The following is a 12,003-nucleotide window of genomic DNA, read 5'->3' as shown; positions in this document are numbered from 1 at the left end:
TATTTCACATAGAAAAACATGGACGTGTTTGTGTATCTAGATCTTGTAAATAGTCTTAGATTACCGGCCTGAAACGGCCTCTATAGTTAGGACGTACTTAGAATATTAGAAAATCGAGATATAGAACTGCGAACTAAATTTTTCGTCCTTTAATAATTCTTAAACATTCAAAGCGGTGACTGGGCTGTGAATTCTTCTTGAGATATAATTGTAGGTGAACTGTTTAAGGAATAACTAGAATACTAGGACGAGTAATGAAACGACATCACAATCAGACGTATATTCGATGAGTGGCGCGACCGTACGGACCGTTGAACTTATTACAAAATTACCCTCAATTTGTAATTATTAAAATACATACATTACAGTGGGTTTTTTAAATTTCAAAGGCTTCGGCCGCAATTCAATACGCATAGCGGGTTGATGAACAGTAAAATTTTGGCCAGTTGCACAGTTTAGTGCCAAATATTTAACGTGAGAATAAGTTAAGAACATAAACATGCGGAGGCCGTCTGCGTGTTGATTTAATTTAAATAGTCTGGATTCCGGGTTAGGTATAAAACAGCGACCGGTTTTTGAATTTGCCTGTCGATGTGTAAACTACTCACGTAAACTATTGACTCGCTAGACAATATAGTCTCTGCATATGAATGACGTAAAACTACGCAACAATTTATCTCAACTTTAGGGTTTTGGAATAAAAGTAACCTGCGATTATGATAGATCGTTGTTTCTATTATTCAAATTGTATTTATATCCCTGTTAAGTAAACGCTTCACTGATTTTCAAGAATTATAGCTTGTATGTGTAAGTGCTCATTTCATGAATTCGAATTTCGAATTAAGATTTTAAAACCGATTAAGTCTTTCGGTTTTGAAAAGGAATAGTAATTGTTATTGTGTGACCTAAATAACTAACCAAGACAATACGCGCTTATTTCTATCGTTTTAGCAATGCAACAATCTGGTCGTGTTATCTACTACTAATAACCTTTATCTATTCCATTTTGTTCAGTCTTCGAAATACCTTTAAAGTTTAAAGTCTATATCTCGCAGACGTTAAGAGCTGTATGCGAAAACACCGATGTTACCTATTGTATTAAAACTTTGCAGAAATTTACAATATACAATAATATAAACGAAGAAAATAAATTTTCATGTAGTTTTACATTATGAAATAAACAAACATTTTTAAATTTGCACCCTAAAAATCCCACAAAAATAAAAGAAATATATTTTTATTTGTATATTTCTATATTTGTCCAATAAATTGATCAATGCTTTGAATTCATTATTTGTTAGACTCCACGATTTACATGAACAATTTAATCAAATGTATGTAAGTTCATTATTAATTAGAATTGAAGACCACAAGCTGGCAATCCATCGCGTGATCGTGATTAGAGAGAGACGTTACTGTGAGTTCTCATCGTTACACCCGTTGAGTGAATAAATACCTATTTTATATGAGTTTTATAAAGATTGAAAAAAAAGTTACAATATGTCATTTTAGAAATGTGTCGTTAATTTAAAAAAAAAGCTTATATGAAAACTGTTTGCATGACATTAGTATAAAAACAACGCAAATAAATAAAATATATTAATATTTAATTTGGGGCACTTTTTTACTTTCTGTTTACTTAAAGTCTACACACGTTAAAATTCATGATAGCGTAGACAGATTAAAATACCGCAATGTGTACGAAACGTTATATATAAAACGGTCGGCGCACATCCATGACCTCGCAAGGACGCTTACAATCTGCTACGAAGAATTCCATTTAGATTACTAGTAATGCGCACTACAGAAAAAAGTACCAACCTGACCAGAAAGGCAACAATGTCTCCCATAAGTGTTTATAACTTGTTTACAATTACAAGTTTAAAAATAAAGTAAGCTATGCCATACCAGTTCTTAAAGATAAGTAAGAACTACATATAAGTAACTAAGATGTGCATTGAACTGCTAAACCGCATTCCGCGTGACAAAATTAAATTAACATTTTATGAGTATCGTTAATGAGATGGGATAGTCATCTCATGTTAGACATAATTAATTGTATGTTATTTGTAAGGACGTTAATGTGACGGCTTCTCGATTCGAGGTTTTGAGTCTACGTCTGGGGAATTACAAAAATGTAAAAGTTGTATTCATTTACATATTTGAGTAGGTATGCAAAAATTATGATACATACGTTTACAAAATACCGAAATATATTTGGTTTTATTAATAACATTCTACTGTACCTGCAAATAAAATCATTATTTGAAACTAAAAAGTATAAAAAAAACGCCAAAATATATCAAAATATTTTTAAGCAGCCGTTGTATTATACTAAAAGGAAACCCATATTATTTATACGTATAGGAAACACGAAAGCAGAGGCTATTGTTACCCGTCATCTACCCGTCCATATATACATCATATGCCTACACATTTCGCCTGAAACATAACACACCCCATTAATTTACATCCTAGTCTGGAACGATAGTGTGTTTACCAGCCTCCAGAAATTTGGGTGCCGGCAACTAATATCCTGTCAGTTATAAGCTGCTACATGTATCTTGTTATTATAAGCTACCTACTTTCTATTTGGTCGTGTATTTAGTTCGTCAAAAGTTTAAGGAAAATACCGTAAAATCATATTGTGTGCAGGCTTGCGTGTAGCTTTACTATTAATCAACGAACAACACCCTCAGATAATTGTTATGTTTACGGCCTATCTCGACCGTATCAAAACCGTGATAGTAATGTATTTTCTTAGTAAAGGGGGAGGGTTTTGCCTAGCAGTGGGATAATACTGGCTAATAAACCAGAAAGATAATGGATGTCAAACAAGCGTTTGAACAAAGGAAGATATGTTTTTATCTGCATCATTCTTATTTCTTCACGCTACGATTGTTGATTATTGTAGTGTAAGTCAAACTTTAAATTTATATTTACTTTTTACTGCGGTCTTTAAAATGTGAAAGCATTTAAAATAAAATTGTGGCTCGCGCTGAATGTTGAGTGACGAGAAATGGAATTTATTTTAGAAACGCTTATTTATATCAACTATTTCGCATTCCCTGATTTTCCATTTGATTTTTATTGTCGTCAGATTCGTAAAACTAAAACGCTTTTGCACAAAATCATTGCCTAAATTTAAAACTTCGCAAAAAAAATCATACGAAACATACGAATATTTGCTAATAAATAACTACGTTATCTTGACATCAAGTACTTTAAAATGCAAACAATCATGTGACATAACTTCCTTATTAAAAGATTACTTAACATCTTAAGTTTTAGACGCGACAAGGTCTTATTGATTTATTTAAAAATGGCGTACCCTGAATAATAAGGAAGAATAACGGACCAGCATCACATAATGAATACATTATCCTTCACAAGTACTGTCTTGCTACTTAGTCTCGACTGACGCTGTGCACCTTTACTTACTTTAACTGCGTCTCCTTCTGTGTTTAATTTTAGGGAAGTTTTCAAAGGCAACCTTTTTAAAAAGACCGCTCTGATTTTAATATTATATTTTCTGAGATGTGAAATTATATTATTACCCATATTATGAGACTATATTATATTCACTGTATTCAATCAGAAACAGTAGGTTTAAACAATATTCCAAAGTTGTATTTGTATGTAAATATCAGTACCTAATATTATATTTGCGAACATGTTTGGATGTTTGCTAGTATAGGTAGATACAGAAATAGCTGAACGGATTTGGATGAAATTTACCCAAGTAAAACCATACCCTAAATAACATACAGGCTATTTATCCCGGTAAACTACACAGTCGACCCTATATTCCGAATAGGTCTTATGCGGGCAGAGCCACGACCAAAAAACAAGTTTTGCTTATGTAATATTTGTCGCTATTCATGTATTCAGCGAATCAGTAGTTTTCCCTTATACCCAAACAATAAGATAATTCAAATATAAATATAGTCACAGACGCAACCGTATTAAATCCAATAGTACAGAAAAATACGAATAAATTTCAACCCATCCGTTTCAATGAAACTCAAATTATTATCAGCGTCAGGATCAAGCTTCATTTCCTTTGAGGAAACCTCTTTGTTGATCCATTTCTTGTTATTTCGAAGGAGATATTATTGCGGTTGATGGTTCCGAAGATTTCTGAAATAATTATAATGAACCCATTTTTATTTACACACTTTTTGTTTCGTTCTTCTTTGTCTTTATAATTTTTTGCTGTAAGCGCTCGTTATTTTTAAGGTGTTATTCAAATAAAAGTATATTTTTTTTATTAAAAATGTATTATATGTACGGTGTTTGCTTTTAAGTTTGTAGTATATTAAATGCTTATTAAGTTATATCAGACACAATATAGTAGGTCAAGCCGTATAGACTAAAATAAAATTTGATACCATATGAATACACACACACACTCATACCTTTTATCCCTTATGGGGTAGACTGAGGCGCAACTGGTGCACGAACTTTCCGCAGTGCATAATTGGCACCATGATGTGATAGAGGGCTAGCCTATCGCCATATCGGGTAAAGATTAAACTCCTTGCTGATACTTAGTAGAAAAACCCAATATCACATTGTCCGTCCCGAGGATCGAAACCGAGACCTCCGCGCATCGTAATCATGCTGTAATAAATGAATGACTTAAAATCTCACGTCTCAGGATGGCGAGCGCGGTGATGTACCAAACAATACTTTGTAATTCAAGGTGTTCGATGGTGTTTCTAGTGTTTATGGGCGGTCGTATCGCTTACCATCAGGCGAACTGCAAGCTCATCTAGTCATTCAAAGAAAAAACAAATACAGCTACACCACCTGCATATACTTGTAATAAAACACATTACTTGTATACGTCGTTGAAGTATTTACCAGCGTCAAGATTCAAATAGTAGAGCGCTTAAAAATTAGACTTGTAATACTTAGTTTCTTCTTATTCTACCGAACTCCACGCCACTTACCATCAGGTGCAGTGGCTTTGACTTTGCCAGATATAAAAAAAATTACATCAAATACAGCTTTATAAAATAAATAAAAAATGTTTTGTACAAATAATTACACAACACTGACATATATTGAAATCGGTAAATATTTATTTCATGTTTGATTACTTTAAGTTGACGTTTTAGCACTTGCCATTTATAGAAAATTCGGGACCATTGAACCTTGAATATTCAGAGAGGATTGTTGTTTGTTTATAATTATACTTATTCATTGCCATAAAGACGTTTGCCAAATAATAATCATTGAAGGTCGGTAATACTACTACAAATATACATATTTTATTTTACTTTATTAAATGTGCTTCACTCTATTTTAACTTTATAACTGTATTCTTACCTTACAAAATCTAAACACACTTATTATTTTATTTTCTGTCTTAGTATGATAGGTTAAATGTTTAAAGACATGACCAATTCTGACGGGTCATTTGCAGATTTAGTACTGTTGAGTAAAATTAGTAACATTTTATAAAAAAAACGACTTCTATAAAAATGAAGCCGCAAGCAACAAATAGTTATACCTGAAAGATAAAGTAACACAACACTTAAAAGATTTTTTAAGAGAAACATTGTTTGATCCCATGAGTAGAAACAACGTTTTTAAACTGTTGAATCCATAACAACGAGGCGTATATGTTTTATTCATCAAATAAGATTACTACTCCTTGTCCGCGGCTGCACCTAGGAAGTTCCGACCGCAATTTAATATTTACTCCCATTTGAATTATGTTCGCTCTATTACGAATCTATCTGACTAGAAATACAAATACCAAATAAATATTATACAACTTTTTACCCAATTTATCGTACATTTTTTGTAACACCAATGTACATATTTTTTTATTTAAGTATTTAACCGAAAAGATTTCAATTACCTCTAGGATCATTTGATTATAACTGATCACCCTTTATAAAAATATTATAAGAATCGTCAATAAGCCGAAGGTTTATCATGAGATATTGTAGGTAACATTTTCTATATGTTTTTGTTGCAGTTGTTTCATCCAAAGACACATGTATTCGACGTCGACGAAACAGCCTGGTGGCTGGCTACGTTTTTTAGCGTCTTCGTTACAGGTATGAGTTATTATCATTGGTATAAGGGTTCATAATACAATTACCAACTTTGCTAAAATCTAATAGTTCTTTAAATTGCTACTAATTTCTGTTAAGAATATAATATAATTATCGACTTCCCTTTTGAAAATGTTTACTCTTCGCTTCCAAATTGTGTTGTATCACAAAAAAAAAACGAAAACGAAGCTATGAAAAACCATTACTATTTCCAAGAATCACTTTTATAAAAGAACTAATCGATCATAGGAATTGCTAAATGTTTAATAGTACAATATTAGATCAATTTTTTATTGCACGTTCCTGAATTATATCTGATCAAATTTGATTTTTCATGATCTTTCACGTCTAGACTATCGAAAGGTTTTTTAAACGTTATTTATAAATGTTGTAAATATGGTATATGTTCTTAGTAATTAAATAAAGTTAGTAAAAAGATGTTATTGACATGAGTGTTTATTTCGGACTAAAGAGAAGTAACTATGGCAAACAAAATACAATTAGTTCTAAACATAGAACATATAAAAATAATAAGTCACGACGAAGGTTACAATCTCCAACAGCCGCCCTTAATCGCAGTTGTGACAGAAACAAAACAAATAAAATAATTAAGTTTCTAAACCTAAGTTAACTACACATCGTTTGTGTGCTAGAGGTCCGAGGGCCTTCGTTAGTACATCAGCAGGCATATCGTTACTTTTTATATATTCTAACTTAACAATATTATTAGATACCTTTTCCCTAATAAAGTGAAACCTAGTATCTATATGCTTCGTCCTGCTGTGGTGTACAGGATTTCGAACAAGATTAATGGCACTTTGGCTGTCAGAAGCTAAGTTAATTCGAACAAAGTATACCTGTTATCTCGTATATAAATCGACGTAAGTAACACGCTTCCTTCGTGGCAGACGCTAATGCCATATATTCTGACTCGGCCGAACTTAACGCAACAGTAGGTTGCTTCTTGGATTCCCATGATACTGGACCTCCACTTAACTTGTAAACATAACCGGTGTATGACCTTCTGTCGATTGGACAGTTTACCCAGTCTGCGTCACAAAAAACCTTTAAAGGTTCTCTATTCTTCCTGTAAACCAATGAATAGTTTAGGGTACCTTTTAGGTATTGCAGAATCCTTTTAGCAGCATTCCAGTGTTCTTTAGTAAAACACGTATTAAATTGACTTAAATAGCTCGTGGCGTAAGCGATGTCTGGTCGTGTGTTTACCGCTAGATACATGAGGCATCCTATTAAGTTTTGATAAGGATAAGACTCACCGACTTGACCATCCATTCTTTTTCCATATTCTTTTTAATTAATGGAGTATCCACGGCCTTACAATCCTTCATATTAAATTTTTCTAATATAGAAAGAATATAATTTCGCTGGTTCAACCTTATACTCTCGGAATCACTTTCAACTTGTAGTCCCAAATAACATTTCAGTATTCCGAGATCTTTTAATGAAAAATATTTCGACAAATCATTCTTGACAGTGTCAAATGTCAAATCAGAATTAAAGAAGACTATTATGTCATCAACAAAGATTCCTAATATTACAAGTTCTTTACCAAAAGTTTAGTATACACACAAGGTTCGGAAGGAGTTCCTATGAAACCTATTTTAGAAAGCGTTTCATTTAACTTTTTATTCCAAGCTCGCGGTGCCTGTTTAAGACCGTAAAGAGATTTCTTCAATAAACAAACTTTGTTTTCTTTACCCTTTTCAATAAAACCAAGAGGTTGCTCCATGAAAACTTCTTCTTCTAAATCTCCGTTAAGGAAAGCTGTATCGACATCTAAGTGCTTCATTCTCAACTTCATATCTGCAGCTATCGCAAACAACGTGCGGAGGGAAGAATGACGAATCACTGGTGCGAACGTCTCCTTGTAGTCTACACTTTCAACTTGATGAAAACCTTTGACGACGAGTCTCGCTTTATACTTGATAATATTACCATAAGCATCCCTTTTAATTTTGTAAATCCATTTACATGGTATAACCTTTTTGTTAGGTCTATCTACTAAATTCCATGTATGGAGTTTCCTTAAGGAACTATACTCATCAACCATAGCATGTTGCCACTTATCAGCATCATCGGCATGAGTAGCTTCGTAATATGTCGTAGGCTCATTAGAATCTACCATTGACGTATTGTAAGCTTTATAAAAATTTGTTGCTTTTCTATCTCTGGAAGGGTATCTGCGCTCAGGGTGCGATTCCTGTTCCAAATTCGCTGTCACTTCTTCCACACTAGGCAGCCTTAAGTCACTGAGAGACTCTCGCTCTTCCAGAGTCACTGACTCTTTTGCACTTTCTAGATTTACTGGTAAAGTTGCTTCAGCCGCCGGGCTGATATTCTCATCACAGTCATAGAATTGACAGTCATGATCAAACTCAGACTCAATCTCTTTTGCTCATCAAATAACAATATAGATTCTGACTGTGCGACAGACTCAGATTGCTTCTGCTTTAGCGCTGAAAAAAGGTTGCATCTCTGGATATAATAACTTTTCGTGGGTTAGCAGGGTCCCTAAAAATATAAGTGCCTGGATTTTCAGAATAACCGACGAAAATTGCTTCCTGTGCCTTGACACCTAATTTCTTCCTGTGACACGAAGGTATATGGACTAGAGCTCTACAACCAAATACTTTTAGATGGCTAAGATCACCTTTTCGTCCATACCATTTGTCATAAGGAATTTGTCCACCTAAGGCTCGATGAGGAGACCTATTCTTAAGGTAAATGGCAACTTGGAATGCATCTTCCCAGAATGCTTTCGGTAGTGAACTTTCAGCTAGCAACGTTCTTGCCTTTTCTGTAACCGAACGATGGGTGCGTTCCGCTACTCCAATTTGCTGAGGACTATAAGGCGTCGTTGTTTGATGTTCAATACCTTTTGAAGCAAGATAATCAACAAACTCTTTATTCACGAACTCCTTACCTCCATCAGTCCTAATTGCTTTAATTGTTTTATCTAACTGATTTTCAACAAAACATTGAAACACACAAAATATATCTTTGACTTCTGTTTCAGAAGAAATAAAATAAGCAAACACTTTTCGCGTATAATCGTCTACTATTGTCAACATATATCTATTTCCTTGAAAAGAAGTTGTAGACACCGGTCCCATCAAATCCATATGGATCAGTTCCAAAGGGAAGTAGCCCTATTAAACGCTAACCTTTTGAAAGGTTTTCTTGCTTGTTTACCTTCCACGCAAGCGATACAACTAGTTTTATCTACTCCTGTATACTTTATACCTACCTTGTGATTTTTCAGTTGGTTCATGCCTATACGACACAAATGTCCTAACCTCTTATGCCAAATTTGATAACTATCCTGACAGCCAGAGTGCACATCTTGTGTCAAAAATTATCCGCCACATTCTCGGAAACATTTACAGTACCATCTAAAACGTACAGTCCACCACAGGGCGAGGCATGAGCAACAGATTCACCTGTAAAATTAAAAGTATCAGATTTATAAAAGTTACATCCATTTTTATCAAAAACACAAATAAAACCCTTTTCAACAGTTTTATATACAGATAACAAACTAGCTTTCAAATCTGGTATATAAGCAACATCACTAATATTGTTGACCACGTTCTCGGGCGTGTTTATTGAAATATTTCCAATTCCGCAGCACTTAATCTGTTCTCCATTTGCGACAGTAACAGTACCTTGATTCTGTATCGAGATATTCTGAAACCAGTCCCGTCTAGAAGTCATGTGTCTAGTACAACCTGAATCTACATAAATTATGTCCTTTCTTGGGTTTCCAGAAGTATTAAGACTTGTAAATATCGTATCATTGGTATTTACCGCATTGCCTTTCTCCTTCTTGTTTCTCTGTGGACAGTCTGGTCTCTTATGTCCAGGTGTCTTGCACTCATAACAAACTATATTCTTCTTCATTGACTTAGGCTTCTTCTTCGCATGAAAAACAGAGTCTAATGATGTAGCCACATCTTTGGACATTTCATTAAGCAGTTTTGTTTTCACCAACTCTGTAGTCACGTCTACATTGCAATTTTCTAAAGCCATAATGAGAGGTTCATACCTTGGAGTTAGACCTCCCAAAAGTATTGCAGCAATAGACTTGTCCTCTATGACTACATCAATATCCGCAAGATCCTGTGCGGTTGACATAACTGCGTTAATATATAGTTCAATATTTTTGAACTCTGATAGACTCAACCTGTACAGTCTACGCTCCAAAAATAATCTTCGTCCTATTCCCTTATCTTCAAAGGCTTTTTGCAAACAAGTCCATGCCTCAGATGCAGTTTTCGCACATCTTATATGGGTTATCGCTGCACCTTCTACTGATAAGCATATCTTTGCTAATGCCTTTGCGTCTTTGCGTACCTTTGTAGAGGCAGGGGTTGTGTCTCCATTTGGGTATCCACCGATTGTTTCCCACAGATCCTCATGCATAAGGTAATTGCGCATCTTAAATTTCCATGTAGGATATCCATCTTTATTCCTCAAACATGAAAATGTAAAAGATGAGCTCGACGACGGGGAATTTTTCACACTCGAAACATCTCCAGATTCATGTGACATTTTCAGACTACTACTATTTCCTAGTCACACAAAAATATATTCAACGTTATTTTACTAAATAACATGAAAAACTAAGAACTAAGCGTTCGTGCTGATAACGTGTTGTAAATATGGTATATGTTCTTAGTAATTAAATAAAATTAGTAAAAAGATGTTATTGACATGAGTGTTTATTTCGGACTAAAGAGAAGTAACTATGGCAAACAAAATACAATTAGTTCTAAAAATAGAACATATAAAAAATAATAAGTCACGACGAAGGTTACAATCTCCAACAATAAATATCAACATATATATACTAAGCATAGAACTTAGTATTCCCCAGATGTCTTGCAAAGGAATAGGTACTGCAAAATTGTAGGATAAAAAAAATGTTCATAATAATATTATTGTTTCATTGGATGAATAAAAATATATTTGTTATGAAATTGATTTAAATTGTATAATAAAATCAGAAATATTTTAATCCATTAAATAGTTAAACAGATTATAAATCCAGTAATTATCTAATTTAGTATACACCAAACGGCAACGATTGTAAGCTTATCTAAAAAACACAAAACAAATATCTCGACATTTACAACCGTCAATGGAAAATTCCGTTATTGAAGTATAAAATCTGCTTAGTTCAAAAAGCGCTGACAGCGTAGATGGGTGTGGAACGGACTGCCGAGACGAATATCCGCAAGTTCAAATCCCAAGGACATACACCTCTGACTTTTCAAAAAATATGTTTGTATTCTTTGTGAATTATCGCTTGTTTGACGGTAAAGGAAAACATGAGGAAATCTTATGAAGAGAAGTTCTATATAGGAATTTTGAGAGTATGTGAAGGCTACCAATACGCACTAGGCGAGCGTGGTAGACTAAGACCTAATCTCTCTGAATAATAGAGGAGGCCCGTGCCCAGCAGTGGGACAGTATATAATACAGGACTGTTATTATTATTATAAGATTTAATGTGTGTGTTCGATTCTATAGCGACAAACATATTAGGACAGAGAATCGTGCGATTATAAGTTTGATTTCAGGCACATCGAAGTTCTGTTTTTCTATTAAAAAAAGGCTTTAGTTACCCGCGATAAGAATTTGTATCTGATCTGACCAGAAACTATAATCCCCATTCAGATGCATATAATCTTGGCCATAGGTACATTACAGGTATCTCTCCTAACCCAGCATGATTTATCAAAGTAAAATTTAATAATTAATAGTAATTAAGACGATTCTGTCGTCTGCGACTTCAATCGATGATTTAAAAAGTCGTCAGTTATTCATTACAGTAATTCGGGTTCCTAATTTAATTTTAAGCCTCAAGCCAGCCAAGCAAATAACCTCACGTGGCGTATGAACATATTGA

The 12,003-nt window shown here is 34.0% G+C and overlaps 1 protein-coding gene across 2 annotated transcripts in view; it reads left to right on the top strand.

The window, feature by feature from the left end:
- LOC115445018 (lachesin) overlaps positions 1-12,003 on the top strand; it is an 87,848-nt gene that overhangs the window by 15,430 nt on the left and 60,415 nt on the right. The window lies entirely within an intron of this gene.

This window comes from Manduca sexta, chromosome 21 (assembly GCF_014839805.1).
Source record: "Manduca sexta isolate Smith_Timp_Sample1 chromosome 21, JHU_Msex_v1.0, whole genome shotgun sequence".
Taxonomy (NCBI): domain Eukaryota; kingdom Metazoa; phylum Arthropoda; class Insecta; order Lepidoptera; family Sphingidae; genus Manduca; species Manduca sexta.
This window is presented reverse-complemented; position numbering and strand designations above follow the sequence as displayed.